This window comes from Triticum urartu, chromosome 6A (assembly GCF_056163025.1).
Source record: "Triticum urartu cultivar PI428250 chromosome 6A, HENAU_Tu73, whole genome shotgun sequence".
Lineage (NCBI taxonomy): Eukaryota > Viridiplantae > Streptophyta > Magnoliopsida > Poales > Poaceae > Triticum > Triticum urartu.
The window spans coordinates 349,169,971-349,176,209 of NC_141878.1; the positions used below are offsets into that span (position 1 = coordinate 349,169,971).

Genomic DNA, 6,239 nt, shown 5'->3' on the forward strand with positions numbered 1-6,239 from the left:
GTCCTACACCACCCATGTGATCACTAACTTCGCCTCCGATGATCGGGTCGCCCTCGACGATCGGGTGGACTCCGGTCACGGCTCCATCGAAAGCTTCCAAGACCGTGCGCTCCATTCCCGAGCTCTCCGTCCTCCGACAGGCGTGCCTGGTACGCCTCCTCCAATTCCTCCGCCTTGCGCCGCTCTTCCTCCTCGCTTTCATGGAGGGATGTGAAGCAGAAGAGGTTGAGGACTAACATATATTTTGTGATTTTCATCCTAATGCAATAATTATTGGGCATCACTGAGGAGTAACGACAATAGAGGCATAAAGAGATAGCGGAAACTAGGCACCGTGAAATATTTTAAGAGATTTATTTATGTCATCGATATGTGCATGAGGGGTGATTTTTTCCCTCCCGTTACAACGCACGGGCATGTTTGCTAGTGAATACATAAAGAAGGGACAAGGTGTTGGCCTTATATGAATACATTTATTTTAACAAATGTTTGATATGCCAATAAGTAACTCTCAAAACTAAATTTGTTTGGTTGATAATTGACATAGTTGAATCTCTATTATTTTCGTTAAAACAAGAGCAACATGATTATGTTGGACCTACTGTGGCATGGAGGACCCTCCCGAGTCGCCCTCGCAGGCGACGGGAGAGATCGCTAGCCAAGAGATGATTATGTTCGGTAAAAATGAAAGATGATGAGATCACCCCATCTAAAGATGAGACTGACATAGATCGAATGTCTCATCTACCCATCCCCTCAGTACTTATGTTTTGAGACAAGAGTATAACCTAATAGTTTTAAAGTGAGCGGCGTGTGATGTCTCTGTGACATGTAGTTCAGAGCTGGCCAAATTTCTGATGCTTTAACCAATAGTTCACCAAGGCACAAAATTTTGACATATCCAACCTAAGTGTAGATTGATGAAACAACACCTTCCTAATTGGCTACGGGTGGTTGGCGGACCGGGGTTGTGGCGGAGGGGTTGAAGCAGCGTGGTACATCACCTACCCAGCCCGTCCACTGGTTGACGGTGAAGGCATCTGTGGACGTCATGTTCCTCCCACTCATTCTATCTTATTTCGGGTGAAAACTTGATCTTCGGATCGGACGATAGCGATGTTCGTGGTCGTGCCCTTCCTGGAGGCATCGTCTTGGAGATCTCGGTCCGGCATGTCCGTCGCACATCTTCCAAGATGATCGCTCCTCGTGCTGGTGGTCTTCGTCGGCTCTAAGCAGATCCCTTTTTTGCACATCTTATAGGTGCTTGCTAGTAGTTGAGGTTGTGTGTCGGTGCCCGGCATTCGTGTATCTTGCTTTGGGTGTGTGTGGTATCCATTTGTATCGGTTGCTTCGATGTATGTGATGGTTGTTTTACAATATAAACAGGGAAACTCTTTTTCTTTTGTTAATTGGCTTTCTTAAATGACGACGAATATACAAATATCAATGACGAGAACATTATAGGGGACGGCATCGAATCACCCCTTCATAATTCACGGATTTGGTGTTTTTTTCACCATGATATAACTTCTTACTAATAAATATTAGTATTCCCTCCATCTCGAAATATATTTACAATCTAGAAAATTTCCTCCAAAAATATTTTTTAAAACAAAAAATTACTTTCCCACCACCCAATTTAGGTGTACTTTTGTTTGCGCCAATATTTTTTAACCTCCCGCTAAAAGTCCCAAATTAGTGTCTTTGTTCCCACCAAAAAATTAGCCTCCCGCTAAATACCTTTATAACAACCCACGAATATATAATTGTAGATCAAATCACGGCGTCTTCACGGGCGATTGGATCTGAGCCCTCATCTCTGTTCATCTGTGCTGCCGGTGTCATGACGGCGTCAACAGAGCGAACCACAGCAGCTGCACGGCGTCAGGTTAGTCCTCCCGATCTCCTCCCTCGCTGAAAAATCCAGTTCCCCTCGATCTCCCCCTCCTCCCTCCCCTCTGCGCCGCCCGCCTCCGTCCGGGATCAAACCCCCCTCCCCCGCGAGCTCCTCCTTGATGCGCGGCTCTCTCGATCCCGATCCATTCAGAGGGGCTGCCCCTTCTCTCCTCGCTCGCCGCTTGGTCGTAGAAAAGAAGTCCGGGCAAGGGACATGGCCGCCGCCGGTGGCATTTTCCCATCGCGCCTCGATCTGGTCGCCTCGGCGGAGGCGCTCGCGGCCTGGAGGGTCGGCAGAGCGCCTCACCTTGGCCTGGAGGCTGGCCGCCATGGAGCTCGCCTCGGCCTAGAACTGGGGCTCGACGGGGCCTCCCAGCCCAGTTCATGGCCGTAGCCGTTTCGGCTGTGCACGCCGGCGTCGTGACGTGGTGGCCAGGCGCTGGTTGCTGCATCACCCGACCCCAGCGTGCTTTCAGGCCTCTCCGGCATCTCTGCTCCTGGTTCGCTCTGTTTCCTCGTGGAGGCCAAAGGGGGTCGTGACCCCCCCTCCAAAACTGTATTTTGTTACTAATTACTAAGCGTTTTGGTGCAGCCCATCCGTGGATCATCTCTTGCCAATTTAATTATTATCTACATTGGTTTTTGAGCATTAGATCCATTAACTGAAAGGTATAGACGTAATCTGTATGTACAAAGCCTGTGTTGTTAAGATGACAAATCGACGACTGCCGATGAGATGACTGTCATATGTTCGATTACCTTGTAAATTCATGTCATTCGTATATGTTTTTATGCATATTTTTCTGCCAGTTTACAAATTGCCCCCCCTCCCCTGCCCTATAGCTTGTCACGGTACGCCACTAGCTGTTTGAGCACCACTATGTAGATATTAGATGATATATGTGCGTCAACAGAGCAGAGGATTCAGGTTTAGTCATCCTCTGCATTGCATTTGATTCTGATTACTATAAGATGATTTTTAATAGATATTTGGTCTTACACGAGTCACATTGGAAATGTTTTTTCCTATTGATTTAGAGTAGTATTTTCATGAACAACCTATCACTGATACATCGCCTTTCATGTCATTGACATATGCTTAATACTTCTGAATAACGTATGTCAAGAGAACCTAGGATTTAGGTTTAGTGCATCCTCTGCATGTTATTCAGACCACTATAATATGAGTTTTTAATAGATATTTTGTTTTTATTGCTTTCTTATATCGTGTTGCACCTTTATCTAGTTGGAATAATCAACATAGATTTATACTTTTAATAGATGTATTGTGCTTCTTCTTAAATTGACTCAAAATTTTATGTCTGGTTTACCTACACAAGGGCACAATGATGAATTTTACGGAGGATGCTCCTGGTACACAACATCCTTACCTCATAATCACCTATCTGAATGGTGCAGAACATCAATGCTTTGTTAATGCTAAGTCCCATGATTGTTTTTGTGTGCAATAAAGAAAGGTTATGTTCTTTTAACAAGGATGGAAAGTATAACGGCATACAAAAACCAACATGGACAACCCAGATCTAGTAAATTGTTTAGCATTTGCTATAATGCATAAAATCTTGATGTGGGTTAAATAGCTAAACCTTCAAGACTGCTAAATCTTTGACAGGAACTCCAGAACAATCTGACACTCCAGTGTCTGCTAATGACATGTGTTCCCTTGCTGAATGGCCATCCCATGCTCGCCGCAACCATGCGCTACTATAGGATGGTACTTGCTTTCATTTACATTTGTGTCATCATTTCTTACAATCTAATACCGAGTAATACAATTTTTCTTGTATGATTTGGGCTGTAGAAGCTGGTGGACAGAAGAAGAAAGGGCGAGGTGTTCTAAAAGGTTTTAAAGCATCTAAGAAGCGTTTTGCCAATGGATCTGCAAAGCTAAATATTACATTCCCTGAAAAATTGGGTGGTACAGTAGGAATGAACTATCGTTCGTTCAAGGATGACGTGGTAGTCATAATGAAAAGAAAGCTACCACTCATTGGAGTTAGGACGTGGTCGGACATTCACCCTACCATTCATCGACTCATTGTTGCAGATATGATAGTGCGTAGAACCTTTTTCACATGTGTTATCTTATTTTACTATCGATAATGCACTACTTATGTATATTTATTTGCTGTATGCTTTACAGGACATATGGGACCTGGAAGATACACCAGAAACAGAAGAAAAAGTTCTCAAAATTGCGAAAGAGCGATATAGAGGCTGGCGATCAACTCTAAGCTCCACTTACAAGGCATACAAAACAGATACAGCTAGATTGGCTAATCTGCCGGAAGATTTGCAACCAAAAGAGTGGGAATGGATGATTGAGTACTTTGGCACTGATTCAAAATTTCAGGTTATCTCTAAGATCACAGTTTGTCTATTATGTGTTAAGATGAAATGGCTAGTCTCACTGGTTATATTTGGTTTCAATGAATTGATAGGATCGCATCCAAACGAACGCTGATAACCGTAAGAAGCAGAAGACAAAACACATAATCGGATCAAAATCTTACTCGCAAGTTAGTTTTGAGAAGGTATGAGTCCAACTAAATATGTATGCCTCGCTGCTAAATATGGTGTCATGTTTCAAGCATCTCATTGGTATATTACTTGCAGAGAAACTTGGAAACTGGAGAAGAGCCAGATTGTATTGCTCTGTGGGAACTCACCCACACGAACGATGGAACATGGTCTAACACAGATTCCCAGAAAGTTTACGTGAGTACACTGACTTTTGGTTATTCTATAGTTAGTCAATGATGTGCATTCGGCATGTTTCATCATCAGATGCGATTATTCATGCATTGGACCGTGTTATTCTTGTTTCATCTTTTATAGTGTCAATATTGATGCTGCACCTATAATTGTTCCTTCCATTTTTAGGACAAAGCACTTCAAGAGGTTAAAATCAAAGAAACTGAAGGTCCACTTTCAAGTGAGCAGAAAAACAATATTTTCCAGACCGCTTGCAAAGACACTGGAATGCAAGTCATCGCAGCCTCGTGGGTACGGATACATGGCCAAAACTTCAACTAGTTCTGAAAGGTTTCGTATCCAGATCGAAGAGCAAGCTCGTATCCAGATGGGAACCCAATAGGTGATTACAGTCATATGCTTCCGACCTTGTAAGATGTATGTTGCTTAATTGCATTGCTAAAAGTGCACTTCTATTTACAGGTGCCTACGAAGAGGGTTGACAAAGAAAATAGTAATCCAAACTTGCAAAATATTCTTTTACAGAGATCTAGTCCTAATAAGACTCCAGGTTCAAGGCCAACTGCTATTTCTTCAAATGTGCTCATACAAGCTGCAACAAGGCATTCTCGAATGTTTAAAGCAATGGTAAGTCACAACCTTGCTTACCTGCATTTTATATGTCATTGGTCTTCATAATTAGCTAGCTGATTCTTCTCTTTTACCATGTGTTGTTGCTGCATCGAGTCACAACTTAAACGGAAATGGAATATGTGCTAGCCAGGGACATGAACTTAACTGAAACTATACATCTAGTCATAACTTAAATCAATAGTAGAAGCTTTTAGTAGATGTACGATCGGATGATGGCACCATTCTGTATGCACGAGCAGGATGTCATGAGCATGCGCGTGATGCCTTCGCTGATGAGTCCATTGCAATGTCCCATGCAGTATCTCTTGCCGCTGATATGGGGGTCGTGAGGGTCGTTTTTTAAACAGACTCGCAACTCCTGATGGAAGCACTTAATATCAATAAGGTTGACTTGTCAGCCCATGCTGATGTTATTGAGGATACCAAGTACCCGCTCAAATTATGGTTTTCTTATTATGAAATAAATGTATGCCGTCGCTAACTGTGTTGCTCATGAGCTTGCTAGTCTTGGTAGGATGTTAGAACCTAACCACTGTTTGGAATGGGAGGCTGATGTACCAGCCCTTGTGGCTGTGCTTTGGGTGATTCAGCCCGGCACCGTTAAGTTCAAAGCAATGTTTTTTTCTCAAAAAGAAGCTTTTAGTAGATGTACTTGTGGTTATGCTTCAGATATTTACACTTGTATAGTTGTTCTGATCCCTTAGTTACATGCTTGCTGACACAGTATTAGTCCAGTTAGTCTGGCGATAGTTTTTAACAATGGGGCTGGAATAATTGTATGACGTATGTTATGTTCGACTAATTAACTAGAACTTTTTTTATTTCTTGATTGCAGGATCCAAAGAACTAGCTAGACTGGACTCTAGATCACGGGCAGTTTAGTCTTCGAAGTTAATTAGGATGGCTAAATTACATTTGAGTTTCATTAGATGGATATTTGCTATGAGAATTATGAATTTTGTGAATCTGCATAT

At 42.8% G+C, this 6,239-nt stretch overlaps 1 pseudogene across 1 annotated transcript; it reads left to right on the plus strand.

Moving 5' to 3' along the window:
• The first annotated feature begins 2,110 nt into the window (after positions 1-2,110).
• LOC125516252 (uncharacterized) lies at positions 2,111-5,233 on the plus strand (annotated as a pseudogene). The gene is made up of 8 exons (XR_007287323.2): positions 2,111-2,276; positions 3,530-3,631; positions 3,719-3,972; positions 4,061-4,270; positions 4,359-4,451; positions 4,534-4,635; positions 4,801-5,014; positions 5,095-5,233. The product of XR_007287323.2 is annotated as an uncharacterized LOC125516252 (transcript).
• Positions 5,234-6,239: the final 1,006 nt, after the last annotated feature.